General features: G+C 46.0%; 1 long non-coding RNA gene across 4 annotated transcripts in view; it reads left to right on the top strand.

Annotated features, from left to right (window-relative positions):
• Window positions 1–19,702, top strand: part of LOC112442737 (uncharacterized) — a 112,665-nt gene that overhangs the window by 31,985 nt on the left and 60,978 nt on the right. For all 4 annotated transcript variants that reach the window (XR_009491844.1, XR_009491843.1, XR_009491842.1 and 1 more), the window contains exon 2: window positions 6,650–6,910. This is a non-coding gene — a long non-coding RNA (uncharacterized lncRNA). The remainder of the gene's footprint in view (window positions 1–6,649; window positions 6,911–19,702) is intronic.

Raw genomic sequence — 19,702 nt, 5'->3', positions numbered from 1 at the left:
GAGCGGGGCCGGTGGCCGGGGCAGACCGCCGTCCTGACAGCGAGGGTCGGGCGCCGGTGATTAGGGGGCGTCGTGCTCTGGGGGTGAGTAACGGACAGCGGAGACCTCACTGCCCAACCGGCTTCGGCTTCTGCTGCTTCCTGCGAGGCCGCAAGAAGGCCTTTCCCCGGAGACAGCGAGGGCATGTGCTGGGAAACGGACGATGCGGTGAGGAGGGCCGCCAGCCCCTGAGAATCTGGGGCCAGGACTCTTGGCTCTGGGACCTGCGAAGCCTTCAGAAGGCCAGAGAGTCGCCAGTGGAAATGAAGGGCCAGCCTCTGACAGGCATGCTGTGAGCTGCGGAATTACAAACAGACTGGCACGTTTCCTCGGAGCCCAAGAGAACCTATCCCGGCTTACTGTTACAAGGCATGGGACAGCAGGCGCTCGCTTGCTTCACTGGAGCCGGCTTTGGCATTAACAACAACAACAACAAATTCATCATCATCTTTTTTTTTTTTGGCTAGTTCAGAGCCCCAGGGACGGACTTTGTTGTTGGGTCTGTGTCCCGCGCCGCTTTTGTTGTCCAGAGGCATCCGGCAGCAGCGTCGCTGACTGCCCGCAAGCACTGCAGACGGAGTCTTACCGTGCAGGGCGGGCGGATCAAAGCCTTCAGGGACAGACAGGCCGCCCGACAGGTTCAAGCCTGCGTTGCACAGCCGCCTGAGTCATCCTAGGTCCGGGGCTTTTTCTTTGAGATTCTGAGTTAGATGTTCTGAGTCCATCCAGCGTCTCATCTGTAACATGGGGGCTGGGGTCGGGGGGATAATGTCTGAGCTTTGGGAAGGAACCAGCAGAATGAAGTGCTCAGTAAATAACAGGATGGGATCGGAAATGCGGGCAGTCTCTCCTAACATTCATAGGACCCATGGGCTCCCTGCTCAAAAGCCATCCCTCCCCCACTCCTCATGGTAGGCAGAGCCTGCTGTTCGCTATAGATTTGGAAAAGGCGAACATTCTCATTTTCCTAGCCTCTCTTACAACCCAGACTTGGGCCCATCCCTTATCTTGAACCAGAATGGCCACAGTCACCTTGAAACTTTAAGAGGAGGCATCACTGTTTGCAGAAGAAGAAAGAATGGGAACACAGGAAGCAAAAAAGCCCATGACATTGGACAGCTGCCGAATGAATCCTAGAACACCCTTCTAGAGTTAGGATGATCCGAGCGATGCTGAGGGAAGAAGCAAGGCTGGAACGTCACTGGTCTCTAACAGCAAAGATTTATTTCTTGCCTGGACTGCCTGCAAACTGTAGATTAGATAGGGGATTTATTCTGTATCTCCTGACTCTGGAAGCCAAGCACACGGGACTACTGCATCCTGAACATTATAGTGTCAGAGGGGCAAAAATATCTCTAAGGATCTGTAATAATGCTCTAAATTATCTTCTTGTGCCAGTGTATTCCTAATCCTCATGGGCAGACTGATTTTTCCAAAATTGCACTTTTGTTAGTTGCTGCTGTAGTTATGCTATATAAGGAACAGCCCCAAACTCAGTGATTTGCCCTGACAAACATGTGTTTCTCACTCACAGGTCTGTGGGTTGGTGGTGGTTTTGCTGGGCTCACCTAGGGTTGCTTACACTTGACTTCACACTTGTATTGAATTCAGATTTATCTCATGTGGTAATAGCTCCTTTTGGGATCAGCTGCTACCTGGTATATTTTCTTCTCATGATTATGGAAAGACATGCAAGTGACCCAGCCCACAAAATAAAGCCTATGGTACTAACTCGGGCATTTGAAACGCTCTGCATTCTTACCTTTTCATTCCCCACCCCCATTGTTTTCTCCTATGCTTCCTTATTCAAATCAAGTAGATTTTTGTCCCTGATCATCCATGATCCACTTGTGGCCGTATCCCTGTTTTGTTGTTTGCATTCATCCATCGAGATAAGTCATACACTTCTTGTATACCCCAAATAAACCCTAAGATATCCTCTCATGCATTTGGTCTTCTGAATTGGTACCGTAGCATCTATTTGAACTGTTTATTTGGGGATTAGCAATTGTAATCTTGGATGGACTGCCTCCCTTTTTTAATCCCATGTAGAAACCATAACTTTGAAGCATACAGAATAACTTGACCACTCGGAATTGAAGTTCTTGGCCTTACTTTAGGGCAATACCCACAGGCATGCAAGCCAGTAATCATTTTCATTTCCTTGAGATAGGAACTTTGACTGGTAACAGGATCCCTTTTTTGTTAGCCACGGACATTTGGGGACCCGTGTAGTTGAAATACAGCAGTCAAGTTGCAATCCTTGGAGATTTACTTGATCGCAAGATACTTGGCTGAGCACAGATCTCTCTCTCTAAATGAAGCAGATAAATGAGACTAATGAAAGAAAGATAAAAAATCTTTTTCCACTACAGTATTTTATGCTGTAGTTACTTCCCAAAACTCAGACAGAAAAGGGGTTTTTGGAAAATATTGGGCTATTGCTGCTACCTTTATCCCAAATTTGAAAACGTTTACTTGCAAAGGTCCTTTCCATTTTGTACCAGAGCACACAGTGCTAGGAACAATTAGGTCCACATTTTAGTTTTGGGAAACCACCTCTGCGTCCAACATCGATCGGTCAATGTTCAGATACTTAAATCATTTAGACATAGCCACCGTTGGCAAGGAAGCAGTTTCAACACAAAGAGAATTCAGGTTCCCTTAGGGTGGCTGTCTTTGATAAGGAAGAAAATGCCCCTAAATTCTGTTGTGTTGTTTAACCTCAAAGAGGTTTATACTAGTCACCGTTCTCCAGGGAAACAGAGCCAATAGTAGGGTTGATGAATCCATAGACAGATGCGTAGAGAGGCTTCCCTGGTGGTTCACCAGTAAAGACTCCGCCTGCCAATGCAGGAGATGTGGTTTCAGTCCCTGAGTCAGGAAGATTCCTTGGAGGAGGAAATGGCAGCCCACTCCAGTGTTCTTGCCTGGGAAATCCCATGGACAGGGGGAGCCTGGCGGGCTGCAGTGCCTGGGGTTGCAAAAGAGTCGGACACGACTCAGCGACTAAACAATGACAATAAAGATGCCTGGAGAGGTTTACCTGGAGGGACTGGCTCTCCCATTAGTGGGGGCCGGCAAGTCCGAAATCCGTAGGTCAGCAGGCTGGAGAGCCAGGGCTGCCAGCCTGGAGGCAGGATTCCTTCCCCTTTCAGAACTTCGGTCTTTTCCCTTAAGTCCTTCCTCTCATTGGACAAGTCTCTCCACATGATGGAGGAGAAATACTGTATTCCAAGGCGACGGATTTACAGGCCCATTCCACCTGAAAAGGACCTTCGCAGCAACCTCAAGGATTGTGTGTGACCAGGTAACTGAGCAGTGCGGCCGGGTGGACACTCTGCACGGACATCAATCCAGGATTTCTGACTCCCAGCAGCAAGTTCAGAGTGAGGCCCCAGCACTGGCTGAAGCCACTGCCAAGGAAGGAGGGATTGTGCTCAGCTCGGATCGCCTTGCACTAGCGTGTGAGCCATTGTGGACACCAACTGGAAATGCCTTCTTAGAGAAGTCTTTCTTAGGCCCCAGGTGTTCAGGATGGCTATTTGCCTTATCCATCTTTACCTTTTACAAACTATTTTCAGTATACCTGTCCTGCTCTATTGGCTAATTTCTTCCCTTATTATTATTATTTTTACTGGATGTACTTGTTTCACGATGTTGTGTTGGTTTCTGTCACACAGCACAGTGAACACATGTACACATATCCTCTGTTTTTGAATTTCCTTCCCATCCGGGTCACCGACAGGGAGTCAAGTTCCCCGTGATACACAGCAGGTCCTCATCAGTCCTCTGCTTTACACATCGTGTCAAGAGTGTATCCAGGTCAGTCTCAATCTCCCAGTTCATCCTCCCACCCCCATTCCCTCCGTGGTGCCCTTTCCTTTTTTATCCATTCTGACCATCTCCTTCATTGTTTCCAGCAGTCACATTTTCCTAACGTATTTCTAAATTGATTACAGACAGGGTTTATCTTTTCCACCATTTTTATACAGCTCATGCAATGAGGAGCGTGCTGACTACTGAGAATCAGGTGGTTTCACCCATTAAAGATATATCTTCGTTTACACAACTGGAGTTCTGAAAGGTTGTCTGTTTAAGGGGCTTTGAGGAGGGGACAAGTGTAGTAAATGAGGTTTGCAAACAGGGAATTTCTGTGGTTAACTCAAGTTACATGGTGAAGTTAAGGTAATTTGACCAAATCATTCAAAATATTAATACTAAAATTATAAGATTATTTTAGGTAAAATTAAGGGTTTTGATTAAACGCTAATTTAAAGAAGTGACTATTTTATTTCAAATAAATAATACCAATAGCCTTTTCCCAGGAGCACACAGAGGAAAGCAGGACACGCGCTCCGTAGGGTCGTCACTGAGCAAAGACTGTTACTGAACCGGGTCATTTTTGCCCCCCACACAGTAAGCCCAAACTCCAAGACGCCTAGGTTTGCAGCAAGCGAGGGTTTACTGCAGCCAAGGGAGGAGACAGAGGACAGATCTTAAATCCATTTGCCTGAAGCAAGGAGTGGTACCCCCTGGGGTTTGGGGGGTGGTTACTGATGAAAGTGAAGTCAGAAAGTGAAGTCACTCAGTCGTGTCTGACTCTTTGCGACATGGGATTCTTCAGGCAAGAATACTGGAGTGGGTTGCCATTTCCTTCTCCAGGGGATCTTCCCGACCCAGGGATTGAACCCGGGTCTCCCACATTGCAAGCAGACGCTTTAACCTCTGCGCCACCAGAGAAGCCCTTAAATACAAGAATACGGTCTCTCATAAAACCTCCTATAGAGACACAGAACTTCAGATCCAAGTACTAACATCAAAGATTTCAAGGGAGGAGAGGAAGCCAGGTTGAAAGAAGAAGGGGGAGGAGGTGGGAAAGGGGGGTGAAAGGGGTGGCCTTACAGACGTCTCCTGCCACCTACAGATACCCAGGCGTTATGGGACTTTTCCCTGGGCCTCCAGAGAAGCGAGGACTGGAACTCGGCCCTGCCAGAAATCAGACCAGAACAGAACCAGAATTCGAGTTCTCTGCCAAGAGGAGATGATCAGTCTCGAATCCTCAGCTCAGGCTGAGGCCCTTCGACCAGATTCCTGCATCCAGGACCAGGGGACTAGAAAACAGGGAAGGATAGGAAGGGTTAAGGAGAGGAAAGAGAGAGGGAAGGGGAGAGAGGTCAATAAAGTCTCTTGTTCCTTACCGGTCGGGGCACTCTGGCCAGTTGTCCACATCAGGAGGAGACCAGGGACAAAAGGGTCCCAGTTGCGGCCACTGGGTCTGGTCCATTGGCAGGCAAGCTGGCCCCTGAGTACCCCAAGTGGTCAGGATGTCAGTCTCAGGGAAGAAGAGTCCCCGCCAGAGTCACCATTTGTTGTAGGAAGGAATAAAGAAAGGTGGCCTGAGGCATGGCCAGAGGGGAAAAGTGTCAGCCTCAGTCATGTCTGACTCTTTGCGACCCCATGGACTGTATGGCTCACTAGGCTCCACTCTGCATGAGATTCTCCAGCAAAGAATACTGCAGTGGGTTGCCATGCCCTCCTCCGGGGGATCTTCCTGACCCAGGGATCGAACCTGCACTGCAGGCGGTTTCTTTACCATCTGAGCCACCAGGGAAACGGTGATTGGAAAAATGTGTGCTCGACATTGTTCCGCGCAGGCATCATTAAGCACCCGCCGCACCGGCCCAAGCTCGCCGATCTGCGCATGCCCCGTTGACGCGTCAGTGGTCCTGTCCGGTGTGAACCGGCTCAGACCGGACTCGATGCCGCCGAAGCCAAGTTCCCGGAAAACCGCTCAGGCCAACGTCTTACGCTTTAGGCTCCGTGCTCCCGCTTGGAGGACGTGTCCGTCTTTAAACGACCTTGAAGGCAGGTGAAATGGACTTAACCCAGGGTTTGGGGTTATCAACAGAAGTGTTTCGTGTATTTTAAAACGCTCTCTTTTCAGAGTTGTTTGTCTATTTGTACCTTTTCCTTTCTCCAAGATCTTGAATGCCTGACATACTTAGGTATGAGTCTAACCTAAAAAATCTAAATGTGTATAATAGTTAATGTGCTAAATTGCTCAGCCGTGTCTGACTCTTTGTGACCCCATGGACTGCAGCCCACCAGGCTCCTCTGTCCATGGCAGTCTCCAGGCAAGCATACTGGAGTGGGTTGCCATTTCCCCCTCCAGGGGATCTTCCTGACCCAGGGATCAAACCTGCGTATCCTGCATTGGCAGGTGGATTCTTTACCACTAGCCCCACTTAGGACGCCCACGATATTTCACATCCATGTATTTTTCTTAAATCGACTTAGCTATGACTCTGAACCTCAAAGTGAAGAGGGAGGTTTTTCCGCATCATCCAGTTGATCTCTCCTGTCCCGGGCTTTCTGGTCCCTTCAGAGCTTGTCCTCTGCTATATCTGTACCCTGTGGGGCACTGGCACTTTGTCAAGGGTGAGAGCCTGCCATCCTGGAGTCTCACATCCCCGAAGGACTTGTACCCAGTCCCCCTGAGGCCCTGCTTCCTGACCAGCAGTCACCACGCCCAGCCGAGCTGCTGACTGAGAAGGTGAACCTTTGCCCAGTTTAAGTGAGTTCCCCTTCTCCCTGCTTAATCATACAGCTTCCTGTCTGTTCCCACCTGATGAAGAACTTCTGGCATCATCTCATCAAGGATTCCAGGCTGGACGAAAGCAAAAACCAGGTAGAAGATTATCTGCTGGCAAGAAAGTCTGAGATGGGTCAAGCTTCTTTGCTGGCAGGGAGAAGACTCCATGGGGTGATGTAAACTGGCGTTCGTGCGTCTTGTGGCGTGTGCTACGAGCTCTGGTTCATCCTGCTTGTTTCTGCTTCATTTTCCCTGCTAGACCGAAAATTCCTTCAGGTCAGTGTTTCACTCCTAAAGCTGCGTGTTGGTGCCTTCAGGGCGATAGCAAAAACTAGACTGAGTAGCTTGTAAACAACAGAGGTGATTGCTTGGAGTCCTAGAGTCTGGAAGTCTGAGATCTGGTGCCAGCATGGTGAGGTCCGTCTTCTCACACGATGGACGGGGTTAGGAGCTCGGTGGGGTCTCCTGTGAGTGCATTGATCCCATTTATGGGGGCTCCACTCTTATGACCTAATCACCCCCAACAGGCTCCACCACCTAACACCATCACTTTCGGTGTTAGGGTTCCAACACGTGAATTCTGCAGGGACACCAACATTCAGACAGTTTTATTGTTGTTCAGTTGCTCAGTCGTGACCGACTCTCTGCGACCCCATGGACTGCAGCACGTCAGGCTTCCCTGTCCTTCACCATCTCCCAGAGTTTGCCCAAGTTCATGTCCATTGAGTCAGTGATGCCTTCCAACCATCTCATCCTCTGTTGTCCCCTTCTCCTCCTGCACTCAATCTTTCCCAGCATCGGGGTCTTTTCCAGTGAGTTGGATCTTTGCATCAGCTGGCCAGAGTATTGGAGCTTCAGCTTCAGCATCAGTCCTTCCAATGACTGGTTTGATCTCCTTGCAGTCCCAGGGACTCTCAAGAGTCTTCTCCAGCACCACAGTTTGAAAGCATCAGTTATTCAGCTCTCAACCTTGAGTGCTCCATAAACATAATTATATTTCAGTATCAAAAAATGTTACTGAATGCCTGAATACAGGAGAGAAGTACAGTTCTGGAGAATGACTCAGACTGCACCCGTCACTGGCCAGCACTCACTTGCGGACTTTTGTTGATTTCCTTCTGGGACCTCAAACCTAGGGAGTCCAGTTTAATCCACCTTTGGGTGCAATCTGTATTTAAAGAACACCCAAGGGATTTCCAATTGAAGAACCCCTGATATAAATTAGGAATTTCATTTTAAGGGTGAAAAAAATGAAGTTCAGAAAGGTTAAGTGACTTTGCAAAGATCTACCTAGTGATAGGAAAGAGGGACCTCAGTTTGATTTGCGTGTTGTCTCTTTATAAATACATTCTTTGTAATAAAAACAATACATATTTATGCTAAATGTTCTAACCATATGTAGAAATGTATAGTAAAAGTCGTTTTCCACCTCTGTTTCTCAGACTCCCACTTCTGTCTCCCCGGAGAGAATCACAAATCATATTTCCTACTAATCCTTTCTGATATTATATATATAATGATAAAAATATACATATGCATAAATGCATCACACATGATACTATAGTATACATACTCATATAATTTATTGTTTTTTTCCCTCTCCAAATCTTTTCATATCAGCATTCATGCATGATGCCTATGATTTATGCACACCTTTATATTTGCATATAAGATGTTTGAAGAGCAAACCTAGGAAATGCAATTCATGATCCGCTCTGGGGAATAAAAACGGGACTCTGAGAGATAAAGAAGGGAAATTGGTTTTCACCATACATCTTTATACACTGTTTGAATTTTTAGCATAAATATGTATATTCTTTAGAGCAAAAACAATGTTCTGTATTTTTGAAAAGACATGCAAGCCAAACCAGGACCCTTTCTCATCCTTGTCACTAGATGTATCTTTTCAAATCAGCATCTGTACGTTCACTTAATTTCTTAAGTAACTTCCCTTTTTAAGGATGAAAGCGTTTGGTGAAGTGACGAGTCTATAACTGCTGGTTTTCAAATACATAATGATTTTCAAATACAGGTTTGCTTATTTTGTTAAGAATAGAAATGTCTACCTGTCATGTAGGGATGACCCAGGCTCGTGTCAGAGACGTTGGCAAAGGGTGGATTGTGATCTAGGGCTTCCTTGGTGGCTCAAGTGGGACAAAATCTGCCTACCAATGCAAGAGACGTAGGTTTGCTCCCTGGGTCAGGGAGGTCCCTGGAGGAGGTGACGGCAACCTGCTCCAGTATTCTTGCCTGGAGAAGCCCGTGGACAGAGGAGCCTGGCCAGACTACAGTCCATGGGGTCACGAAGAGCTGGAGACAGCTGAAGTGACTGATCATGCATGGGCTATGATTCTGGAAAGAAAGGGGTGAAGATGAACTTTACCGTTGGAACACTGTCATGGATAAATTTTACACTCACTGTAAAATTTATTCCAGCAAAGAGAAAACAAGATGTGCTTACCAATTTTATAAAGGGAGGAGGCAAAATAGAAAGTTGAGAAGTTGGTAAATTATGGGCTTTTGACATTTTGGGGAAAGATTCATGTTAAAAGTAGTTGAGCAAAAAATGAAAGTCAAAAGCTTCTCTGAACTTTATTCCACGTTAATTTCGACTAGAAAGGATCTAGTGATGTAATAGTAATAGGACTATGAAGGAAAATAGTCATGTTATGAAGTTCATAGTGACAATGAAAGAGAAATCTGGCAACAGGTGTAACAGTTGTTGGCTTATTAAAATGTGCATGTTTGCACATTTGAAGTGTTATACTTTGCAAACTCCTGTTTGTGTATGTTTAAGCTTTGGTCATTCAGACAGCAGTCCTGGCTTAAATGTGCTGTCTTAATTGGTTCCAAAGTTCCTCTCTTAAATTTTTTTCTTCATTTTTAATTTTTTTTAAAAAACAAGCTTGTTTTGATGTTTTTATTGTGGTAAAATGTATATAACAAAATTCATTATTTTGTTCATTTTAAGCGTGCAATTTAGTGGCATTAAGTACAGTGACATTTTTGGCTAACCATTCACTACGATCTGTTTTCAGGATTTGTTCTCATCCTGAATAGAAACTCTGTACCCACAGAAGAGTAACTCTCCATTTCTCGTGCTCCAGCCTCTGGTGACACCTACGTTTGGTCTCTGTGAATTTGCCTATTCTAAATACTTGATAGAAATGTAGACATACAATATTTGTCTTTTTGTATCTGGTTCATTTCACTTAGGATAATGTTCTGTAGATTCGCCCACATTGTAGCATGGATTAAAATTTCATTCCTTTTGGCAGCTGAGTGATACTCCATTGCATGCATATGCCACATTTAAAAGTCCGTTCACCCGTTGGCACTTGGGCTGATGTACAGGTATCCGTTTGAGTCTCTCGTTTCAATTCTTTCGGGTCTGTCCTCACAAGTGAAGCTGCTGGATCCCATGCAAATCCTGCTTACCTTTTTGAGCTAACCGAGACACATGCTTACCACAGTCCGTGCACTTTCTCGCTCCACCAGGAGTGCCTGGGGCTCCACTGTCCCCATGTCCTCGCGTGCACTTCCTGTTTCCACCCATCCTCCTCCCTCCGCTTTTAAGCTTTTTCTTTTCCTGTGGACCATTTTATAAAGGTCTTTATTGAATTTGTTACAATATTGTTTCCACTTTATGTTTTGGTGTTTTGGCTGCCAGGCATGCAGGATCTTAGCTGCCCCATCAGGGACTGAACCCACACCGCCTGCATTGGAAGCATGGGGTTTTAACCACTGGACAACCAGGGAAGTCCTGCTCCTTCCCCACTTTGGATCATAGCTGTCCGAGGGGATGTGAAGTAGTGTCTCACCTTTCATTTGCATTTGCCCAGTGACTAAAGATGTTGAGGGCTTCCTTTGTGGCTCAGTTGGTAAAGAATCTGCCTGCAATGCAGGAGACCCTGATTTGATTCCTGGGTCAGGAAGATCTGCTGGAGAAGGGGTAGGCTACCCACTCCAGTGTTCTTGGGCTTCCTTGGTGGCTCAGCAGGTAAAGAAAGATGTTAAGCATCTTTTTGTATGCTTATTGGCTGTTGTTCATCTTTGGAGAAATGCCTGCTCAAGTCCTTAGCTTAGGTAACACCTTGGTTGCTATGTTTGTTCCTGTGGAGTTGTCCAGTGTTGGCCTTTTTCCTGTTAAGGCTCCTGTGGCCTGGGCATCCTGACAGGGAGAGGGCACTGCTGATCATCTGGGTTGTTAGAGAGTGGAGGGCGGGTTCTGGAAACCTTCCCTTCTGCTGTCTCTTGGCTCATACTGTGTGCGGGGTCATGGTTCCCTTACCACCAGCTGACAGCATCCTGGGTGCTCAGGGTCCCATGGACGTGCTCGGGGAGTAGCCCTACCCCAGGCAGGCTCATCCAGTGACTGCTGGGAGTTAGCAGGAAACCAGTCACCTGGGATGGGATGACTCGGAGACATACATTCTGCCCTGGACCCTAGAGCTCCCCAGCAGGAATCAGGGTGTTTATTCTCAGTGGTAACTAGCTTCATAATGATTCTTTTTTTGTTAAATTTATTTTTCTTACTGGAGTATATTTGCTTTGCAATGTTGTGTTAATTTCTGCTGTGCAACAACATGAACCAGCCACGTGGATGCATTTATCTCCGTCCTCTTGAGTCCACCTCCTACCCCCATCCCAGCCCTCTAGGTCATCACAGAGCACCGAGCTGAGCTCCCTGTGCTATACAGCAGCTTCCCACTAACTCTATTTCACACATGGTAATGCATATTGTTCTTTTTCAGTCACTCAGTCATGTCCGATTCTTTGCAAACCCCCCAGACTGCAGTACGCCAGGCTTCCCTGTCCTCCACTATCTCCTGGAACTTGCTCAAACTCATGTCCATTGAGTCCAACCATCTCATCCTCTGTCGGCCCCTTCTTCTCTTGCCTTCAATCCCTCCCAGCATCAGGGTCTTTTCTAATGAGTCGGCTCTTCACATCAGGTGGCCCAAGTACTGGAGTTTCAGCTTCAGCATCAGTCCTTCCAATGAATATTCAGAACTTATTTCCTTTAGGATTGACTGGTTTGATCTCCTTGCAGTCCATGGGACTCTCAAGAGTCCTTGAAAGAACATCTATGACAAACCTAGACAGCGTATTAAAAAGCAGAGACATTACTTTGCCGACAAAGGTCCGTCTAGTCAAAGCTGTGGTTTTTCCAGTGGTCACGTATGAATGTGAGAGTTGGACCGTAAAGAAGGCTGAGCGCTGAGGACTTGATGCCTCTGAGCTGCGGTGCTGGGGAGGACTCTGGTGAGAGTGCATACATCCGTGCCACCCCCTCCTTCCCCACTGTGTGCGCAAGTCTGCTCTCTGGGTCTGTGTCTCTATTCCTGCCCTGCAAATAGGTTCATCAAATAAGAGTTCTTTGTTTCTTTTTCTTCCCAGTCTCATTTCCCCATTTTCTGGCTGTCTCGTCTCCTTCCAAACAACGTGCATGTGAAGGCTCGTCTTGTGGTGTCCTCTGGGTGATCCTAGCTAAGCTGGAAGCCCAGGCTGAGTGTAGGCCGCAGACAGGCTGGGGGGGCGGGGGTGGGTTTAGAGCCTCCTTCAGGTACTGTCTCTCCAGGATCTTCCCCCGCTGGACTCTGAAAATAGCTCCTTTTCTTGGTGGGATAGAATGGGTGTGGCCTCCAGCAGGCAATTGCTACTCTCCACTACATATGAAAATCCTTTGCTCTTGTTTTCTATGGAAAAGCTGGTTTGGGTTTATTAATTTTGGCTTCTGTATACTTTTCCAATACAATGTCCCACCATTAGACCAGAGAGTGGCTTACTACCAGAGCCTGCGTACAACATCTGAAAATAAGATACTCTTCCAAAATTTCGAGCAGTGGATAAATATGACCTCATGGCTCAGCATTTCACAGGCGATTTGTCGTTTACCGCTTGTTACTATGATGGTTTCCATGTTACAGATGAGCAAACTGAGACTTAAAATATCTGGAACAATACATCCCAGCTGTGATTTTTATGACGTGAAAATGTTGATTCTATCATTCAAATATCATTTCAATCCACTAATGGGACATAGACAGACGGTGTCTTAGACTTGTGTGTACAACAGAAGTGGAAGGAATAACTAATATGCTAGGTAAACGACTTGGGTTTCAAATATCTTGACATTTTTAATTTAGGCAAAAAAATTACAGCACAAGTATAGGATGTGGGAGCCCTGGCTAGACAGCAGTTGACCACAAGTTTTACATGAGCCAGCAGTGTGATGTGGCTACTCTAATGCAGTGTTCAGCATCATTGTCAGAGGCGTCTGACCAGAAGCTGGGTGTGCTCCTCCTTGGTCAGGTCAGATGTGTTCATTGGAAGGGCCGAAATTTAATGAGAGATCTTGCTGATGCAGGACGCTACCAGGGGACTTTCAGAATGGCAAAATATTCTGGAAGCCCTTGCTGTGTGAGAAGCGCTTAGGGTACAAGTGTTTATTCATCGGTGTCTGGGAGGCAGACAAACCTAAAGCAAACCTAGCTCCTTCACTTTGTGGCTCTGGAACCTCACATGAGATACTCTCTGTACCCCTGTTTCCTGTAAAGTTGCAACACGAACACCTGCCCTTAGAGATCCTGTATGTGCAGATAAGAAACTGTAGGCAAAGTGTTCGGCATATACTGGCTGTGCAGTGAATGGTGGTTTTCATTCTTTCACATGTTTGGGGGTTTGTTAAGCAAGGAATTAGCTCCTCCCCATCCCAAGACAAAATTGGGACCATAGGGAGTTTTAGGGGAGAAATTTTCATTTCACTCTTAGGAGTTGTTTAGCCGTTAAGTCGTGTCCGACTCTTTGTGACCCTGTGGACTTTAGCCTGCCAGGCTCCTCTGTCTATGGGTTTCTCCAGGCAAGAACACTGGAGTGGGTTGTCATTTCCTTCTCCAGGAGATCTTACTGACCCAGGGATCAACCCCAGGTCTCCTACATTGGGCGGATTCTTTACCACTGAGCCACCAGGGAAGCCCCACTAATAATTCAATTGTTTACAAAATGCAGATGCCTCAAACATCTGGCCTCTGCCTAGAACTGCACACTTGTATAGCCAGTCTACACAGCAGGTATTTTAAACACAACGGGGTCAAAGCAGAATTCTTGGGTTACATGCGTTGCCTGCCTGGGTGTGTGCTAAGGTGCTTCAGTCATGTTCGACTCTTTGTGATCCTATGACCCCAGGCTCCTCTGTCCAGGGGATCTCCAGGCAAGAATACTGGAGGGGGTTGCCATGCCCTCCTTTAGGGGATCTTCTCAAGCCAGGGATCGAACCCCTGTCTCTTACATCTCCTGATTGGCAGGTGAGTTCTTGACCACTAGCACCAATTGGGAAACCCAAACCTGGTCAACCTTCAGCTTTCCCATACCAGCAATTTTACCACCTGCTCAGCTGTTCAAATCAAATGTCTTCGAGTTCTGGGCAGTTTTTCTTTCTCTTACTCCCCTCCCCCACCCCAAACCACACCAAGTTCTGAGTCTTTTTAACCCTGATCTCCCAATATACTGCAAGTCCATCAGCTTCCATCTCCAAGGTCACTGTCACAACCCAAGCCATCAGAATATACATATGTGTGTGTATTTCTGATTTAACTTTGCAGTTGTTTTCCTTGTTTCTATTCCTATTGCTTTCGATTCCGTTCTCTCCACATGAGCAATGAAGTCCCCTGTTTAAGACTGTTTAATTAAAATTTTGCTTCTTTAATTTTACTTTATGTTAATTTTGGTGAAAAACTTCTACAAGTGGAAATTTCTCTTTTTTATAGATCACAAGGAAAAGCAAGACAAAAGTTTTATTGTCTTTTCTTTACCATTTTCAACATATTCATTTGGTTCTCTGTCATCCTCCCAATGTGGCTGATGGGGTCCTTTTTCCCTTGGTGTCTTTATACATTTACAGGTTTTAATGTGTCTGTAGTGTTTTAATCCCTTGTATTATGATTCTCATTTTTCTAATGAGAATTTTCCCATTAGAAAAATTTCCCATCCTTAATTGGGATTTCTAATTTCTAATTTTCCCATCCTTAATTGGCATTTCTTTTTAAAAAATTTTTATTGGAGTACAGTTGCTTTGATAGCAGCTTCTCATTGCTCTGAGAGGAGAATCCTCAATCCTTACCTCACCCTGCCAAGCCCAGCACTGATCGGCCTCTGCCCAGGGCTCCAGCTTCACCTTCCCGCATCCTTGGTCCGGCCCGAGCGTTATGCTGTTTATTTCATCTCTCCTTGCGCTCGGCTGAGAGGATTCCCATTAGGCCCTTCATCTCAGCTCTTCCCTCTGTTCAGAACACTTTTCTCTCTGAACGCTGATGTCACGTGCTTTCAGAAGCCCTCCTTGGTCGCCTGAGCTTTAGGAGCTATGCAGTCGCCCTCACATTATTCTATTTCAATGATTCGAATTCCATGTATTACTGTCTTACGATTTTCCTGTCCGTTAAATTACTCCCAGCACGTGTGGGAGTGCTTAAATAGATGTGTGTAATACATAGATGCATGAATAATGGAGAGTGAACCACAGAACCGCAGGCTGCTTGTTAATGAAAATGTATAAATATATACAAGCATGTCCTCTCTGGTGACTGTATATTAACTTACATTATAGAAAAGATTCCTGCCCTGAGTCAGAGGACCAACTAGATGAGCACTGTGTCATCTTCTAACCCTCATATACTGTGGTTTCGTTAATGATTTCCATCTTCAACAGCTCAAAATTTAGCTGTGAAGAAATCAGTGATTTGCTTCATATTTTTTTTTTAAAGAAATTTAAAAGGGAAGAAGCATGGAAGGAGAGAAGAGAAAGGCCTCTAGGACAAATGTAAATTTGAAAATGGATGGATTAACACAAACAGGTTAATGAGTGGGTTTTGTATGACTTTAGTTGCTGGAGCTAAGACAAATACCACACAGCCTCCAGCACCCAAAGCCACGGCTATCCATCCGCACGAGCCTCCACCACGCACGTTTTTCTGACTGTGTCTGCCTCAGATGTTGGCGTTTGTACTTTTCTATAAAAATCATCAAAACAGCAGAGATGCCTTCTCTTCTATGGACTTCATCTGTTCCTCGTTTCAACTGTATAAATATCATTTGCATGTCCTGGGTTTCTGACCCCTACCAGTGGAGACCAAATCGATTACCCACGAGCCGCTCAATTTGCAATCATTTAAAATTCCAGGCTCTATCTGGCGCGAACGACGAACAATGGAAACTTGTCCTGGTGCTCTGACTCGGTCTGTTTCTTTCATTTCCCTTTTGATTTGTTCCCTTTTCATCCTTCCCAGTTTTCTGCCTTTTTCTTTTCTGCATGCCATGCCCCCTGCACGCCTTACGGCAACTCCTATCCCCTTTCAGTAGCCATTTCATTTTTGGTCACCAAACAAAAGTGTTCAGTGACCTTCACGTCCACAAGGTCGGTTCATCCCAGTCTGCTGGAGGCAGGTGTCCCTGCGTCAGGGAGGCAGAGGGGACCGAGGCCAGATCCTGGCCGTGGGCTGCGTGTGGCTGGCCCGCCGGGTGGTGACATCGCTCACTCGGGGCCCCGCACAGCTCCACGGGCAACCTGGTCTGTGTTTAATCTGCTCCGACCACAGAGCAAATGTTTTAAATAAAGTCTCTGCCCGAGTGAGTCACTACTCTTCTGGCTTTTATATGACATACCGAGGAGTGATGGTTTACTTTGCCTGAGTAACAAAATTAATATAAGAGAAACATTTTTGTTATGTGGTATCTTTAAAAAAAAAATACAGAAAAGAAGAAAGAAGAGACATATGGGCCTGAGCAGTGAGATTTGGATGAAAAAGTTCCACTTGACACAAGGGAAATAATGAAAAAAAAATGTAGTAAATTTTTTTTTGGCAGGGAAGGGTGAAAAAGGATCAACAAGAAGAAGTAGGAAAAACCCCTGCACTTTCACCAAACAGCTGCTGTGCCTCCAATAGTGTCCCTTATGTCATTTAAGGTCATAGTCTCTAAGAAGCGTCATCTATTATATTATCGCTTTTGAAAGAGATGTTTTGTGTTCAAAACCTTGTCAGTTTCCAGGGTGCGTGTGTGTTCCTTGGAGTCTGTTACAGTAGAGGAGCTTGTTGGTGTTTTCTCGTCTCTCCTTAGGGAGCTGGTTTAGGGATAAATGCAGGCAGTGGTGGCTGCCCTCCTCTGACTTGGAGAAAGTTTCTGTGCTATTTTGTTTGACTTGAAACAGCCAACTTCTGTAATATCAGCTTGGTTTTCATGCCTTCTGAAGTCCAAACCACATGTTCTCCATCCAATGGACAGAATGTAGCTTGAAGACACACAAAGGTGTTTGGGGTGCCCGAGTGATTAAGTTCACTTACAAGTGAGAAGTGTGGTGTGTAGGCTCGTCTGTATATCAATTTCGTTTTTCTGTGAACGGAATCTTGATTCTAAAATGAAAGGGAATTTCTTTTGGCCCCGATCTTGCCTCCATCCAAGGAAGACACAACTGATTAAAAAAAAAAAAAAGAAAAAGATGTCTTTGCCCGGCTCGGCAAGTTCTGCAAGGAAAGAGAAGCCCAGTATGAAATGGCAGATGTGGGGAAGATCAAAGAAACCTGCCAAGCCTGACCTTCGAGCGAGGACAGGCTCAGAGTGCACCCGGCCTCTGCAGCCGGGAGTCAGCTCTCGCCCAGCAGTCACCTTAAGAGGGTCCCCGCGGGCGGCGGCTTCCCTCTGGGAGATCCATCGCCCTCATCTCAGAGTGAGACCCGCATGCCTGCCCGCTTCCACACAGTAGGAAGAGTTGAGAGCGTATCTGCAAAGTACTAGCATGTTGCTGGCGTGTAATAATGCTCATCTAATGATTCCACAGATGTTGGTTTTATTATAAAGTACCTGCTGAGAGCATCTCTCAAGGCCCCTTTCTCTTCCCTCGCCTGGTGTGATCTTTACACAAACATCGATTATATGTCCACATAATAGCATTGAAAAAGTCTAAGTTTAAAAGCAGCGTCAGTCACAATAGCACCATTTTTAAGTTGCACATAATGACTTCTATTTGTTCATTTATTTTTTCGGAGACTGTGTATGAGCCTGCAATGACTCAAGCTTGATAAGTAGTTGAATGGGCCTGACTACAAGACGTTTGGAAAGGAACTTTAACAATGTAGGATTAAGTTAGGATTAATGGCAGTCAGTTTCATTAATCATTTTTCATAAGAGGCAATGCAGCACAATTGACCCTTGAACAAGACACATTTGAACTGTTCCTGGGTCCACTTAGACTTGCAGTTTTTTCGGTAGTAAATACCACAGTGCTACAAGATCGTGGTTGAATCTGCAGACGTGGAGTCCTGGACATGGATGAGCTGGGTGCGTACAGACGGCTGACTGGATTGATGAACTGGGTACATACAGACGGCTGGCTGACTGGATAATCTGGATATATGCAGATGGCTGACTATGAATTGATGAACTAGGTATATACAGATGGCTGATTGTTGACTATGGATTATGCTTGGACTTTAAGCTGGGTGGGGAGGGTTGACACCCGTAACTCCATGATTTTCAAGTGTCAGTGTGCTTTTGAAGGTAAATTTAAAGTCAGACACTTAAGTCTAGGAAGGCAGTCCAGTGCTCTAGGCAAAAACTGAATTCATGACCCAGAGTAGAGATTTTCAGATGGTCTTCCATGGAGCCCTAAGCTTTTGTACTGCCTTAGGGTTGAGGGTGTGTCTCTGTGTGTGTGTCTTTATGTGTGTGTTGGGTTTGTGTGTGTGTATGTCTGTGTGTGTATCTTTGTGTGTATGTGTCTGTCTTTCTGTGTGTGCATCTGTGTGTATGTCTGTGTGTATGTTTATGTGTGTGTATCTTCCTGTCTACCTGTATCTTTGTGTGTGTGTGTCTGTGTGTGTCTTTGTGTGTGTCTGTGTGTGTCTTGGGGACTGGAAGGCCTGCCCGCCCTCTCTTCTGCCGCACCATCTCATTCACAGCAGTTTCATTTTATTTGTACTGGTAACATTTTTCTCCAAAAAAGTCTCAGGGCTAAAAATAGTTATGAAAACCACTGAGCAGTTAAACAAAGACAAGACCCGCACAGCTGACAGCGATCCTCAGGACAGGCAGCAGGTAGCCGGCAGGGTCTGCTGCAGGGGCCAGCGCTGGCCAGCACACAGGGGTTTTTCCATTACCTTTCAAGGGTAATTTGGGCCCTGAGGACGGGAACCTTAACTGCTGACGGGCGAGAGGACTGCTCGGGAGTTCAGTTGTTGATAGGAAAATTACAGGGAACGAGTCGGCAACGTCATTGAGGCAAGAACACATCTTGTGTTAAATTGGGCTGTAAAGGTCTGAACCATAAGCAGCGACATCTGATCCAGTCAGCTCTGGCCTGGGAACAGCTGTGGTTCCAGGACCCAGGGAGGGGCCCGATCTGCAAGGGGGGGTCCTACTTGCTGCCCTTCAAGAGCCGGGCGTGGGAACATTTCAGGAGCGTCACCTGGGCAATTTGTTTAAAATGCAGTTCGTGTGTTCCTCCACCAGCTCGCTGCATCTGGACCTCAGGCTGAGATCCAGAAACTTGCTCTTTTTAACAAAATGTGTGTCCTGGTGAATCTGATACCCTTTAGTGTGTCAGGACAACCTGCCAAGTTTCTCAGAAGTTCCTGTTGCTAAGAATCACGCATGGTCGTGTTAAACACTCAGCTCTTCAGACCTGTTCCCCAGGGAGGCCCGGATGAGATTGAAGAAGAGTTGATTTATAATACCGTGTTAGTTTCAGATGTACAGCAAAGTGATTCAGTTACGCGTTCTATGTTTTAGGTTACTTTCCGTTATTCATTATTACAGGGTGACTGAATACAGTTCCTGGTGCGTCGTACACATCGTAGCTCATGTCTGTTGACCCCACACTCTGAATTCCCCCCTCCCTCCTCTCCCCTCCGGTCACCACGTTTGTGTTCTGCATTTGTGAGTCTGTTTCTCTTTGACACTATATAGATTCATTTCTATTATTTTTTAGATCCCACATATAAGTGATACCATATAATATTTGTCTTCGACTTCACTTAGTTTGATATTCTCTGGGTCCATCCATATTACTAAAAACCG

Source organism: Bos taurus, chromosome 19, assembly GCF_002263795.3.
Source record: "Bos taurus isolate L1 Dominette 01449 registration number 42190680 breed Hereford chromosome 19, ARS-UCD2.0, whole genome shotgun sequence".
Classification (NCBI taxonomy): Eukaryota; Metazoa; Chordata; class Mammalia; order Artiodactyla; family Bovidae; genus Bos; species Bos taurus.
This window is presented reverse-complemented; position numbering and strand designations above follow the sequence as displayed.